At 41.0% G+C, this 16,074-nt stretch overlaps 1 long non-coding RNA gene across 1 annotated transcript in view; it reads left to right on the top strand.

Moving 5' to 3' along the window:
* LOC137342118 (uncharacterized) overlaps positions 1-14,407 on the top strand; it is a 29,032-nt gene extending 14,625 nt beyond the window's left edge. The window contains exons 2-4 of the long non-coding RNA XR_010967207.1: positions 10,577-10,676; positions 11,091-11,308; positions 12,342-14,407. This is a non-coding gene — a long non-coding RNA (uncharacterized lncRNA). The remainder of the gene's footprint in view (positions 1-10,576; positions 10,677-11,090; positions 11,309-12,341) is intronic.
* The last annotated feature ends 1,667 nt before the right edge of the window (positions 14,408-16,074 follow it).

Here is a 16,074-nt window from a genome sequence, read left to right as displayed (position 1 = left end):
GCCCCGGCCACCAGTGTTTGTTCATGCTCACTTGTGTGTGGTGACTCACCAGGTGCCAACCCTACTAACTGAATGCTAGGACCCACCGAGACGTGAGTATCTGCGCTGGTGGATGGCTCTCTAAGATGTGATGGTGCATCCTCAGAGGCCTGGAGCTTCTCTGAGGAACCGCCCTCTGCTGTCACAGCAATCGTTGAATGGCCTGTAAGAGAACAGAAGGAAATATTAAGAATCATCACAGATGTGTCATGTTGCAATGAGCATACTGAGGTGTTCAACATACCACGCATTGTTAACATCAATTCATGTTGTGTGTGATGAATGTTAAAGTTGTGTCACCAGACATTTGGGGAGTGCCAGTCTCACACTGGTCCTTTAAATCCAGACGCCCCAGCTGACAGCCTGTCATGCAGGTGCGCAGTCCCCCCACTGCGTAGCTTTCGGATGGCAAACCTGGAAGCCACGTAAAGGGCCACCAATTAAGTCACGATCGTGTGGGTAAAGATAAGTTTTTATTATCTGGGTTTGCCGCTTGCCCATTGGACCCCCCCACCGCCATCCTGCCACCCTTTTAAAATTGAGCCCCTACTCTCTACACTTTATTGTGTAGACGGTGGGTGCTGTTACGGTTCTGGCTTTTTAGATACTGGTTCTTGGGTCATCGGCTGCACCAGACTACCATCAAGCAGGCATTGGACAACAACTTAACTAGACTAGCTAAACACACAGAGGATAGTCTCAAGCATGCAAAAAGTCATCCAAGGAGCTGGTACTACTAAAGCTAGGTCCTAGAAATACCAAGTAGGCCTGGCGGCTTGGTAATGCTATTGCCACTGCAATTAAGCAGATTAGAGGAAGGTCTGTTTTGGAGAATTAGGTAGTCGAGATATCAAGTCAGCTATGTAAGCACTAGGTTTGCCATGTAATATCACAGTTTATAATGGTAGTGGTATTGACATGCTGCAGAATAGAATATGGGTTGCGTTTCCGTTCCCCATGTAGTGCTGAGTGGAGTCTAGGTACTTTCCCCACATGAAAGGAGAAAAGTGCACAGAGGTGAGTCAACCTCTGCCAACTCAAGCACCACTACAGCGTGGCACTGGTAGAGGCCAGAAATCAGGTTATGGAAAAGGGTATATTGAGGGTAGCACTCACTGAGGGAAGAGCAGAAAAAAATTACAAGGGAATTTTTGTTTAAATTCTGAGACCTCACAGTGAGGTGCAACTCATACCAGGCAGTCTTTTGTCATTGAATCTTTGATGGACCTTGCATGGCATGGTGTACAGAGGAGAGCAGATTCCACAGTCTGGGGCTTGCAGTGAGCAATGACCAGGGAATCGTGGCCTGATTTTCTGTCCAGTCATTTAAATGTATCAGGCAGTACGTGTCTGCAGGTTTCCCGCCCAGTGCTCCCTGTGAGCACCGTTTGATGCCCGGAGTGCCCAACTGCAGAATCAGCCCTTGGAAATCATTTTGTAAAATTAGCACGTTCACAAGTGCAAGCAGCATCTATACTGGCTCTATGCTTTCTACCTGTGGGTTAATCAAACACTGAACAATCCACTCCAAGATATATGGTGATGATTACAGTAATATGCTGATGAAGGGAGTAAAAGGATGTTTTACTAGTATGAGGTTGGCAGCAATTGATTAAAAAAGCAAAAGCTGTTTATTGAAACAGTCCACGTAGTTTTTATTTCATAGTACTAGAACCAAAAAGGACAGGGTTACAAATTCATTTATTGTTAAAATAATTATTATTTGAGCTCTTTTACATTAATGTCTCCGAACTCCCAAAATGCCTTGAAGCGGATGATTTTTTGTTTGGTCAGTAATAAATGCACTTAAAGCAGAGAGGCAGGTATGGCACTGCTTGTTCCCTGTCCCTCCCCAAAAGATATAGTGCCCTACATAGTCTGATTTGAGCACTCCTGTGCCTTTACTACCCAATACCCAGGGATTTGTAGCGAGCTCAGAAATCAAACAGAAAACTCTTACTACCACTGTATTTTGCCTACTGATGTTATCACATGTCGTCACGTGATTCTCCTTGACTTCAGAAGGTGGTAAAATAAATAGGTCAAGTGAGGTCATAGACTCCCAACAGATTTATTAACTCGTAAATGGATAAGCGAACTGAAGGAATAAAAAATTGTATATTTATTGTAGTTACAGGCTTATCTATCCCTTCTTGGAAGACAGAACAATACCAGTTGTGCCTGCTGTGCTACACTGCAGTGTAAACTGAATTGGACACAAGTTCCTTGAATATTGACCTTTTATGTAGTAGTTTGTTGTTGACCGTCCGTGGAGTCTCCATGGCCTACCTATCTCTCTCTGATGGCTTCAAATGGATTATCTAAGACAAGCTGAGAAATTATTTTCAAAAATGACTGGGATGATCAAAATTTAAATATGATGCAGATGCTGGAATTTAAATGTGTCTCTTAAACTCAAAAGAACTTCCAATCAAACAAATAAAACCCACAAGATGCTTGCATTTGAATTGAACAATCTGGCCTCTCCCTCAGACACCAGGCTAGTCACAACATAAAATCGCCAAATATTACAGCATGTAAGGAGGCCATTCAACCCATTGGACCTGTGCTGGCTTTCTGAACAAGCTATCTACTTAGTTTCATTCATTTGCTTTTTTCCTACACCCTTTTAAATCTTTCTTTCAAACTGATAACTTAAGGCATCTGAGCCATGAGAAGTAATTGAAGAGCATGGGATTGTTTACTCTGGAGAAGAGATGGCTTAGGGAAAATATTAAGTATTCAAAATTCTTAAGGGAACAGATACATTGAACTCCAATAAAAAGCATGCAGTTGTCACAAAATCTAAAATTCAGGAATATGAGCTCAGGCTTAAAATATGGAAGGTGCACAGTTTTGATTGAACTATGTAAGGGAAATTTGGAGATATCTTAGGGAGCGGGCAATTGAGCGGTATTATTTTGTGGGACTGACCTGATGGGCTGCAGTCTTTTCCTGTACTGACCTATATTATGTAAACTAATATTTCTAGCACCTCTCTGATAACATGGGCCTTTTTTCTGAGAGTAAAGTCAATGTGCACCTTCTAAGGGGTTTCCTGTGATACATGCCAGATTCTCTTCCAGCTAGAGAATGTGAATATAGTGTATCACTCCAAGTCCAGCTGGGTGGGACTGCGCTCGCCTGGTTCTATTCTTATCTATCCCGTCGTAGCCAGCGAATCACCTGCAAAGGCTTGTCTTTCCGCTCCAGCACCATTACCTCTGGAGTCCCCCAGGAGTCTATCCTTGGTCCCCTCCTATTTCTCATCTACATGCTGCCCCTTGGCGACATCATCTGAAAACACAACATCAAGTTCCACATGTATGCTGACGACACCCAGCTCTACCTCACCACCAGCTTCCTCGATCCCTCCACTGTTTCTGATTTGTTATACTGCTTGTCTGACATCCAGTACTGGAGGAGCAAAAATTTCCACCAGCTGAATATTGGGAAGACCGAAGCCATTGCCTTCGGTCCCCGCCACAAACTCCGTTCCCTAGCCATTGACTCCATCCCTCTCCGTGGCCACTGCCTAAAGAGTTCGCAACCTTGGCATCCTGCAATGAGCTTCCGACCACGTATCCGCTCCATCACCAAGACTGCCTACTTCCACCTCCGTAACATCGCCCGACTCCGCCCCTGCCTCAGCTCATCTGCTGCTGAAACCCTCATCCATGCCTTTGTTACCTCTAGACTTGACTATTCCAATGCTCTCCTAGCCGGCCTCCCATCTTCCACCCTCCACAAACTTGAGCTCATCCAAAACTCTGCTGCCCGTATCCTAACTCGCACCAAGTCCCGTTCACCCATCACCCCTGTGCTTGCTGACCTACATTGGCTCCCGGTCCGACGACAACTCGATTTTAAAATTCTTATCCTTGTTTTCAAATCCCTCCAAGGCCTCACCCCTCCCTATCTCTGTAACCTCCTCCAACCCTACAAATCTCTGAGATCTCTGCGCTCCTTCAAATCGTGCCTCTTGCGCATCCCTGATTTTAATCGCTCCACCGTTGGCGGCCGTACCTTCAGCTGCCTAGGCCCTAAGCTCTGCAATCCCCTACCTAAACGTCTCCACTTCTTTACCTCTCTCTTCTCCTTTCAAGATGTTCCTTAAAACCTATGTCTTTGACTAAGCTTTTGGTCACCTGTTCTGATATCTCCTTATGTAGCTTGGTGTCAAATTTTGTTTGATAATTGCTCTTGTGAAGTGCCTTGGGACGTTTTACTACGTTAAGGGCATGAATGCAAGTTGTTGATGGAATAGGAATGAAATGCTCACCATATGAGTATTGTGAGGGAAATGAAAACTAAGGGGATGTTATGTATCTGTTTTGATATGAATTAAAGTCAGTAGCTTAAGTGTGAGGTGATTGTTTCTCCAGGAAACCTCAAAGATTTAATACCATTATGACGTGTTTTGTAGGTACTAGGGCAGATTGTAAGATTAGTACTTTAGGGCTGTTGGTGGCAACAAAATGTACATTTTTACAGAAGGAAACAGACCAGACAAATCTGTGGTTTAGTGAGGTGGCAACCATTGAGGGTTTTCAAGATCTTGCAAACCAATCTAAAGTGGACATAGGGAACTAAAGGATTAAATCTGTTCACTAGAAATTGGTCTAGTGCATCTGCGGTTATGTACAGAGTTTGGGAATAAGGCAGGAGGCTGATTCTGACATCTTGAATCGATCACTATTACTGGAAAGTGCTCCTGAAGCATAAGGCTGCATATGTTTGATGTGAAATATCCATTTTTAAAAAATTTCCCTGTGCTCTGAAGATTTTGCTGGGATACAGCATAGATTTTCCAACTGGGGCTACTGAATCCCCGGGAGGTCTGTAGGTGCATAAGGATTCAATATTTTTCATATTTGATCACATGCAGGCATGTTATTTCTATTGTTAGATGCTAACAAAGTAATTTTCAGTATTTTCATTTGGGTAGCTGACACCGTCTTTTGGAAGTTAAGATGAGGAGTTCTCGGGAGTGTATCAAACTTTGCAAAGGCAACCCCCCACACAAAGAAAAGATTGAAAATCCCAGGTTGATCAGACTTACTCCAGTTCTGCTCTCCATCCAGTCTAATTGATTTGATACTGACATCCTCCAATCTCAAGTGAAAAAAAGCTGGCTTTCCTTGTGGAATGCTAGCGAGGTGACGCATTGATTGAAAGGCTCGTTATCAGCTTAGAAACACTGACTGTCGCCATGTATGTGGGATATAGTTCCACAGCCGGCAGCCATCCAATACTAGACCCAGGTGGCCATTCTTCATGAGCTTAGGCAGTGTCTATCAGGAGGCTACGCTTTTCGGGGTTATCATTGCTTGGGCTAGTATTTTTCCCACCCAACATCCATGAACACTTTCCAGTGAGGAAAAGCAATCAGCTCTGGTAATGGAGTTGGCTGATTTTTTCCATATCTGGTGCTGCAGCCGATTGTTTCACCCCTACTGTCATCCTGGCTGAAATCAGCTTACTCAGAACTGAATCTGGGTCCTTGAGGTCTGTATGGCTTAATATTACAGTGATCATTGGATGAGGTGTAATATTCATTTTGCGCTTTTTTATAATGTCATTTCAAAAAATATTTACATGAAAAGTAACAATATTAAATGTTAATTCTGCAAAAGAATGTTTTCTCTTTTATCCCAAAGAATCAAAAAAACCTACAGTATGATTTAAGAAACTTAATATTAGAATTTTTAAAGATTATTCAAAAATAAACCAATAGATATATAGATTAATTTCATAAGACACATAAACATGACAAAAATTTGAACCAATTCAGTAGTCAAATTGTTCGGACATATGACCAGAAACTTCATAATTTTACACATCTAACTCAGTCGGGAGATTTGTCTGTGGGAGCATTAGTTTTGTAATTTTATTTTTTTTGCACAATTTTATTAAAACATTTTGTTAGAAATTGTATTTTTAGGTGTAAATGGAGTGGGTTTGTTGAGTAACTAAATGATTGCTCAAAAAAATTGTATGATTTGGTTGTTTTTGTGCTAGTTATCATGCGACAAATTTTCTCGTAGCTTTGTTCGTTGCTTTTGAGTCAAAAAAAAATCTTGCATTTATAGAGTATCATATCACATCCTCAGGATTTCTCAAAGCTCTTCACAATCAATTAATTATTTTTCAAGTGCACCCACTGTTAAATAGGCAAATGTGATAGTCATTTTCACACCACATTGTCCCATAAATAGCAAATAAGATGAATAAGGGAGGTTTGTTGACCGGGACATCAGGAGAGCCTCCACATCCACCTGAAGCATTGGAACAGATAGATGGGGCCTCAGTTTAACATTTCATCCAAAAGACAATGCCTCTAGACAAGGCAATACTCCTTTAGTTCTAGAGCCCTGGAGTGGAGCTTGAACCCACAGCCTTCTGACTTGATGGCAAGAGTAGCACTGATTTCACTGCAAATGAAAATCGGGCAGGTCCTATAACGGTCTGGCGATCCTGGCCACAGCACAGACCCATGTGGAAATTGGCTTACCACGTCTTTTCATTCTCAGAAACCTTGTTTCACTCCTAGCCTTTGCCATCCGCCATCCATCTGTTTCTTTTCACACTGCGGCCACATTCTTGACAAGTACTCAACAACTGAAGTAGGATTGACTGGCCTATAATTTCCTGGTTTCACATTTGTCACTCTCCAGTCCCCGATCTTGGGAAATATGGTTGGTCACTTCATATGTGGTGAAACGCTGCGTCAGCGCGACTGCCCTAGCTTACTCTCCCTACTGGCTTCAGACTGACTATTAAGCTGAGCCCAGCGCGGACACGATGGCCTCCTTCTGTGCTGTAAATTTTCTATGATTCACAAGATCCTGGCCACAAAGCGGTCCATCAAAGGGATTACAAAGCCCTGTCCCCCAACACAGACCTGACACATGCCTACATCCCAGATATAGAGGTCAACATAAACCACTACCCCATGAAGTCGATCACTTTTTGCATTTGGAATCAAATGGATTCCCTTGATTCATTGATCTGTGCTCAAAGCTTTGAATTACCGCTAGATAGGTTCCCATCCAATGGTGATCAATTCAATCATACATAGCAAGCAGCTCCAGAGCTGCACAAGTCTCTGCTTGGCCCTGAGGTGTGAATGTTGGCTTGACTATAACGTAAATTCTATTCAGTGGGGTTCCGCAAGGCTCAGTCCTAGGTCCCTTGCTTTTTGTGATATATATTTAGTGGTTTGGACTTAAATGTAGGGGCATGATTAAGAAGTTTGCAGATGATACAAAAATTGGCCATGTGGTAGATAGTGAGGAGGAAAGCTGTAGACTGCCAGAAGATAGCAATGGACTGGTCAGGTGGGCAGAAAAGTGGCAAATGGAATTCAATCCATAGAAGTGTGAGGTAATGCATTTGGGGAGGGCAAACAAGGCAAGGGAGTACACAATAAATGGAAGGATACTGAAAGTTGTAGAGGAAGTGAGGTTCCTTGAAGTGCATGTCCACAGATCCCTGAAGGTAGTAGGACAGGTAGATAAGGTGGTTAAGAAGGCATTTGAAATGCTTTCCTTTATTAACTGAGGCACAGAATATAAGAATATAAGAGCAGGGAGGTTATGCTGGAATTGTATAAAACACTGGTTAGGCCACAGCTTGAGTACTATTTACAGTTCTGGTCACCACATTACAGGAAAGATATAATTGCACCATAGAGGGTACAGAGGAGATTTATGAGGATGTTGCCAGGGCTGGAGAATTTTAGCTATGAGAAAAGATTGGATAGGCTGGGGTTGTTCACTTTGGAACAGAGGAGGCTGAGGGGTGATTTAATTGAGGTGTACAAAATTATGAGGGGCCAGATAGAGTAGATAAGAAGGACCAATTTCCCTTAGCAGAGAGGATTAGAGGGGAGCTGAGGAAAACTTTTTTTTACCCAGAGGGTGGTAGGGATCTGGAACTCACTGCCTGAAAGGGTGGTAGAGGCAGAAACCCTCAAGTCATTTAAAAAGTACCTGGATGTGCACCTGAAGTGCTGTAACCTACAAGGCTACGGACTAAGTGCTGGAAAGTGGAATTAGGCTGGGTGGCTCATTTTTGGCCAGCGCGGACACGATGGCCTCCTTCTGTGCTGTAAATTTTCTATGATTCAACAACCTCAACAACTTGCATTTATGTAGCACCAAAGAATTGTCCTACGCCACTTCACAGAGGTGTAAGGAAAAAATGAACGTGTAGCCATGGAAGGAGATATTAGGAAGGCTGATCAAAAGCTTGGTCAAAGAGGTGGGTTTTAAGGGGGGACTTAAATGAAGAGAGGGAGGTGGGTGTGTCGAGGATTTCCAGAGCATGGGCTCTAGGTGATTGAAGGCTAGGTCACCAATGGTGGGGTGAAGGGAGGGGGGATGCACAAGAGGCCAGAGTCAAGGGAACAACCGGTTCAGAGGTGGGGGAGTGTTGGAGAGCTAGAGGAGTTTACAGAGATAGGGAGGGTCAAGGCCATAAAGGGATTTAAATATGAGGATGAGAATTTTAAATTGGAAGCACTGTAGGACCGGGAGCTAACGTAGGTCAGCGAAGACAAGGTTGATGGGTGAGCAAGACTTGGTGTGGGATAGGATACGGGCAGCAGAGTTTTGGATGAGCTGAAGTTTACAGAGGTTGGAGGATGGGACGTCTGCCAGAAGAGCATTGGAATAGTCGAGTCTGAAGGTGGTAAAGGCATGGGTGAGAGTTTTAGCAGCAGATGGGCCGAAGCAGGTGCGGAGGTGGGCGATGTGTTGAAGGTGCAAGTAGGCAGTCTTTTTGATCGAGAAGAGATGGGGTAGGAGACTTCGCTCAGGATCAGACATTCTGCAGGGAAATGCAGACAGTGATTGATCCACGGGCAGAATCCAAGGGGGCAGTGTTGAGTGGGTGGGTTGGGAAGGAGAACAGTGAGGTTAGGCTGCAGCAGGCACACTGGATAGGAAAATCGCCACGATAAAGTGATGGGAGGATAGGATTGCTCAATCACCAACAACACCTACTTCTACCTCCATAACATCACCGTCTCCACACCTACGCTGCTGAAACCCTCATCAATGCCTTTGTTACCTCTAGACTTAACTATTCCAATGGTCTCCTGGCTAGACTCCCATCTTCCACCCTTCACAACCTTGAGCTCATCCAAAACTCTGCTGCCCATATCCTAACTCGCACCAAGTTCCGTTCACCCATCACCCTTGTGCTCACTGGCCTACTTTGGCTCCTGGTCCAACAATGCCTCGATTTTAAAATTCTCATCCTTGTTTTCAAATTCTTCCATGGCCTTGCCCCTCCCTATCTCTGTAACCTCCTCCAGCCCTATAATCCTCCGAGATCTCTGCGCTCCTCCAATTCTTGCCTCTTGTGCATCCCCGATTTTAATCGCTCGACCATTGGCGGGCGTGCCTTCAGCTGCCTAGGCCCCAAGCTCTGTAATCCCCTACCTAAACCTCTCCACCTCTTTACCTCTCTCTCCTCCTTTAAGATGCTCCTTTAAAACCTACGTCTTTGACCAAGCTTTTGGTCACCTGTCCTAATATCTCCTTATGTGGCGCAGTGTCAAATTTTGTTTGATAATTGCTCCTGTGGAGTGCATTGGGATGTTATACAACGTTAAAGATGTGATATAAATGCGGTTGTTGATGTTGTTATAAGGAGACAGCGACAGGCCCTTCGGAGAATGCTAAGAGAGGCACAGAGGCTAGCTGTGGGATTATTTAAGGGGAATTCAAGCCTGCAACAGCAGCAGGAGAATAGGAAGGCAGAGTAGAAGTGTTGGGTCGAGGGGGGGGGTGCAAAGTACCCAAAAGGGGGGGAAATGAAATTGGCAAGACTGAGCAACGGCATGAGGAGGCATGAGAGAGGGGCCAAGAGAAAAATAAGGTTGATAGGAGTAATGGGCTTGGGTCCGGAGCAGCAGCCAAAACGTTCACGCGAACTGACACAAAGGAAATTTGAGTTACACAGGCATGGTGGAGATTAGAAAAGGCATGTCCTGATTGTATTCAGCCTTCAGAAAGCTGCTAGCAATAACTGACCTTAACGTTGGAATGAAATGGCTAACAATAAAGGATCCACCAGATAATCTAACACTTGATTTTTGTCACAACATTTTCCATCTCCCAGCAAAAAGCTGCCTCCTATGAATGTCCAATATCTTATTTGTGAGGACCGTGTGCACAGTGCTTCTTATATCACCATGCTAGCCTCAGGGTTCCATGGCTGTAGGTGTGACCTGACTAGGATATTTGGAGAAGTTATGCTGATGTTGAGGTAGGGTTCCATCACCTGAATTTGAGTTTGTAAATCTGAATTTGTAACCCAGATAGATTAGGAGGGCAGTGTGATGCAAGGAGCTTCTTGCTCGTCTGGTGGTTATGGGCTCTTATTAATTGTGGAGGGTTTTGTGGTAGGTTTTAGGAGTAGCTTGCCTAGGAGGATGGGTGCTTTGTCAGCTCTAGACATAGCCTGTGCATCACTCACTCTGATTGTGAAATATACAATAAATGTTTTGTCTATCTGTTTCTTGCAGGGGAAGGGGGTTGTTGGTTTGTACCCCAATTGCAGGATGCACACTGTAACTCACTGCTAGGAGCAAGTACTCTGGCAGCCATCCCAATTTCAATGGCCAGGTAAGTACTGCTTATTTGTGACTTGCTTCCAAGTAAATAAATAAAACCAATGGCATGTGGACATTTTAAATAAGGCTGAGTGTAGTCTCACATCAGTAGGATTTGAAGTTTCAAACGCAAATATAGAAATAGTAAGGTTGAAGAATTTAAATGATAAATAAGGTTAACATTAGATCCAAGCACTGTTTAAATTACACCCAAGCACTGTATCAAACAAATGAAAATATTAAGGAAGGATTTCATTTAGTAAGTTTTAAAAACTAAAAGCAATCCCCATTTTTCAACTGTGCCGTGCAACAACAAGAAAAGGCTCAACAGAAAGGAAACTGCTTATCTGTGGTTAATCAAATTTCAGTGTTCCATTACACGCGAACTTTTATTCTAAAGCTTTGCTTTGAACTTGCATATTTACAGGTACTTACAAACTTATCGCTTCGTGTATGTGTATCTTTACCGGAAACTGGAGCACAGAAACCACCAGTACAAAAACAGCTATAGGGGTTATTGCAAGCAAGGGGATAAGCAGCAATTCCCACAGTGTGGGAACACTGTGAAGACGGGGGAAAAAAGACCAAGCTTGGGGAGAGAAAGAGAGCAAGAGAAGGGCTCAATGTTGGTGAGAGTCCTTCAAGGTATTTTTTAATTGAGCTTCTCACCAATGTCTCAAATAACTAAACTGGCACTTTCACAGGTGGACAAAGCCATTCCATGGTGCTGGAACATAGAATTGAATTCCATGTCTAAGGCTGCTGTTATCAACGTGAAGCATTTTTCGATGTGCATCAGTGTAAAAACATCGGTACAACTCAGGGATTTGGTTCTAATCTGACTCTTGAAGGTACTGACACAAGGAGGTGTAAAACCACCTCAAGTAGGTAGTCTTCCATTATTTAGGCTGTGGTGATTTCTTGAATTTAGTATGGACGTTTTAATGTTATGAGAGAAATGATAGTCCCATTTGCTGAATTGGGTTTGCCAACTGCAAATCACGCTACACATATCAGCCAGTGTCTAAAACAGAATTCATTTATTTTTCAGTTGGTATTTAGCAACAATGTAAACAATGTAAAATAGGACCCATATTTGTCATATTGAAAATGTTGTATTAGATTCCTATTAAGAAAATGTTTCCGTGCAAAATGAGATACTTTTGAGATTAGATTTTTTTAATAAATAGAACAGATATAGTTGGCAGAATTTTCAATGTATCGCAATTAAATGCAGAACCCCGCACATCACTTAATTTTTCTGATAATGTATGACAGAAATATCAACATAAGCTGAAATTTTGACCACATCGTTTGAAAATATGACAAACAATTGGGTTCAATCTTCAAAACTGAGTATACTTATAATATCCACAAGTGTTGATATTTGAAATTGTTAAGAGTATAGAATTCAACAAGATAATTTGTAAAATTAAAATCTGACAATTGAGATGTTGTGATATATATATATATATAAATAATTTAGAGAAACATGTCCTAACAAATAAATATGTAATAATTAATAAATATTTAATAAATATATTTTAATAAGATTTCAATAGGCTTTTTATCTACAAACCAATTTAATATATAAATTACGGGCATGTTAAATAAATGTTGTTGGAGCCCAGTAAATTGACTAGCAGGGGTACAATAAATGCATTCCCTTGCTTTGCAGTGCAGCACTTTGTCAGCTCTGGGTTAGGTCAACAGGCCTAATCTGAAGATGGAGGGGAAAATGGACATGGAATAATTTGCCTCATGTGACCCCACCCCCTGTAGGACAGACATGGAGCAGCTTGAATAAAACATAGATAAAAATGTAAGTGTGTAAAAAAAAGTGTGTATATATACACATAATATATATATAAAATGCTTGTGTGTCATAAGTGAGTGAAAATAGCCTTATGTCAAGTGTGTCTGTCACACATGCAATATCTATGTCATACTTACACTTGGTTGACTTAAAACAACAAATCACAACTGTACAGATAGAAACTATCAATGAACATATAGCATCTTTAAAAAAAAGTCCTTTTTTGCCAGAGTCTTCTGACCTGGAGTTTGGTTTTATAAGCAGCTACCAAGTAACACATTTTCTTCATCAACTGCAATTTGTCTCCAAATGACCTCATGAGATGCAATTAGACTTCATAGCCTTACAAAGTCAGGCTAGTTTAAACATGGCTGCATTTCAGCAACAGAATAATACGCAGAACATCGCTCCTGCTCATAAAACAGCAAATCCTACAACTTTGAGCAACTCCATAAGAGAGCATCAATAAATATAAAATAAGTTTAAAAACCTGATCTTAAAATCAAAATATTCAGATCTACATCTTACAAAAATATTTCTTCAATGCATCTAACCACTTCACATACAGCACAAGTACTTTGTAGCCGGATTTCTTCTTTTCAAAATTAGATTCTATTAGTGTACTTGGGATGCAGACTGGGGGTGCAATGGAAGTGTAAATATCCAATGCTTTCCTGATCTCGTTGGTAATTGTGCTCATCTGGTATTCGTGAAATTTGAGTTCTGCCATCATATCTTGAAGACTGTTTGTATTTTGGTTTTCATGCATCTTGGAAAAGTACAATGTAAAACATTTGAAGGCTGTGTAGAACTGGGAGAGAAGCTCAGTTTTATCCATTGATGCCATATCATTTAATTTTGGAATACCTTCAACAGTCAATGTTTGGTTCCTTAGACCCAAATCTATGGAAGTGAATCCTTGCTTCTCGACCTATGTAAAATGGACAGAACAGAGTAAAGAATAGGTCACTTAAAATAAGTTGGCAGAATTTAACACAATCAATTATTTAAAAGTAACATTAAACTTGGGACACAAAGCAATAGACTGAAAAGTGGTAGTTAATCTTTACACTTCTTAAAATGTTCTAACTGTGAATATTAGCCCCAAACAAGACAGTGTAAACAAAGGTAATGTACGTTGAAATGCCTAAGTCATGATATGTGTTGGTGTAGCATCTGTATACGTGTAGCATATCAGTGAGTGGATTCAATATCTATTCTCATTGATGGTAACATCTAATGTGCTTTACTGGTAGAAGCTAAACAGTTTTAATTGAAGATAACAGAAATAAGGAACAATGAACTTTTACAAAAAGTAAATGAATACTACAATAATGTTAGAAGGACATTCAGTCTGTAGTTTCTGTGTATTAGAAATGTAAGTTAAAGTAACCACAGACCAACAATTTGTTGGCCTCATATCTCTGGCTATATGTCTCATAGAAAATTATTAGAAAAAATTGCCAAAAAAATATTTGGGCAGGATGGCAACTTAAAATATACTCACATAGAGTTGTAAGAGTTTTGACTCAGGTTCCAGTTGTTCAGCTATTTGGCACGAATGCTTCAGCCGGCACAGTGAATGGCAATAAACTGCACTGAACAGTAAAATAAAGCAGAGTTCTCTGATTCCTGGAATGACACATGAAATGTGTGTTAAATAAATTAAATGTTACAAATAGCTTTTAACATTTAAAAAATTAAATATAAATGAAACTATATTAAATCAGTTTTAAAGAGTTTTACCTGTTGTGAAGTTCATTGTGAAATACTGACTTTAACCAGTGAGCACGGACCTGAACTCTTCTTGCAGTAGATTTCTTTGAATGGTGACAGTAGCACAACATCCATATTTATATCTTTAAACCAAAGTTGGAATTTTTGCTGATTGAAAATGGAATAAATCACCTGACCTTAATGACCTTAAACTGATATGATGTCATTCATTTAAACTCCACCTTCAAATTTCTGTGATTCTATGGTTTTTAACTACATACATTTAAGATGAAATTTTGATTCGGAAATATAACTTATTTTCTTACTAATTTTCTTCTTTTCTTAAGACATAGAGGGTGAAATTGGTCTTGGATGGTAGTGCAAAATGGACGATAGTGCATCGACAGCCCATTTTACACTCTGCCTAATTTTCAAATAGGGAGGAATTATATTTTCAATTATAATCTGTTTAGCTTTATTAATTGTTCAGAAATTGATTTTATATTATCCACACATCAAAACCATCATCAATAAAGATGTAACATTAGAATGTATTTAGATTTTTGCAGTATTTACATAGCAAATTTATTTACTCCCAATTCCAGAGATTCCCCACCTCCCTCGATTGGGGAGCATATCAACATTTAAGAAAAAAGGAACAATATTCCATTTTTCCTTTGCAGCTTAATGAATCCAATAAGTCAATCAGCCTCGGGGTTGGCCGTTGAAGAAAGCTGCATCGACATTGTCATTATTCCAACAGTAGTCTATCTAAGTAGTTTTCTACTTTGAAGAATAGATTAATATCAATTTATAATCACCTTGGCTAAATCAGCCAAATGCAAATCCAGTGTTCAGAGCATCACTAGGCAGGATCTCTCCAACTGCTTGCCTAAGTTTAGGTGACTATGGAATACGACCATGTGATGTTCACTGATTCATTGGAAGCTTTCGGCAACAGATGGGGGATGCAAGGAATTGAGTGGATTATCAGCCTGAACTTGAAAATGACTAGATGTTAATTTTAGCTTGGCCAGGCTGCCCATTTTGTTTTATTAATGCTGTCCTCCATTTACTGGGTGCTTGGGATGTTTTGGTGGCATTGTCGGTCTATACAAAACAGAATACTGCCTTGTTCTGTAAAATGTGCATTTCCCATTGCTTGAGGTCATGGGTTTGTGTTAACGGAATGGGAACTCTTATCTCTTCGAGATTTTCCCGGATTTCCTGCCTCCATCATTAAGAAACCTGTCAATCCATTAATGTTCTTTGCTTTTTCTTTCCTTGATCTTGCATTAATCATGAGCTGAAATCTAGCTGTCCAAATCTTCCAGCAATTTCTCTTAAACTTTTGTTTCCCTTTTTCTCTTAACTTACTGTTGCCATTGTGTTTAAATCATCTGATCAGACATAATAAGCATATGGTGGTGTAGTGGGTTATGGTTCTGGACTAGTAGCCCAGAGGTTCAAATTTTACCGTGGCAAGTTGTGAAATTGAATTCAGTAAATCTGATCATTTGTGGGCTGGCACCAGAAACAAATGGCCATGAAACCTACCGGATTGTTCTAAAAGTCCAACTGGTCCTTCAGGGAAGGGAGCCTGCCACCCGAGCCTGATCTGGCCTACATGAGACTCCAGTCCCATACTATTTGGTTAATTCTTATTGCCCTCTGAAGTGGCCTAGCACAAATACAATCGCTAAGCAGGCGGTGGGGCATGTAGGATTGGCCAATATAAAAAAAATGTGGTTTTGGCAGTGCTGCCCACATCCTAAGAATGAATTTTTTAAAATCATTAAATGCAATCATGGAAATTTATCGGTTTAGTAGTAGGAAATAAAATGCTTCACCTTTGTCCATGAGTCAGATTTCACTTCTG

The sequence above is a fragment of the Heptranchias perlo genome, chromosome 25 (genome assembly GCF_035084215.1).
Source record: "Heptranchias perlo isolate sHepPer1 chromosome 25, sHepPer1.hap1, whole genome shotgun sequence".
Classification (NCBI taxonomy): Eukaryota; Metazoa; Chordata; class Chondrichthyes; order Hexanchiformes; family Hexanchidae; genus Heptranchias; species Heptranchias perlo.
Note: the sequence above shows the minus strand (reverse complement) of the source record. Positions and strands in the feature narration are given on the sequence as shown.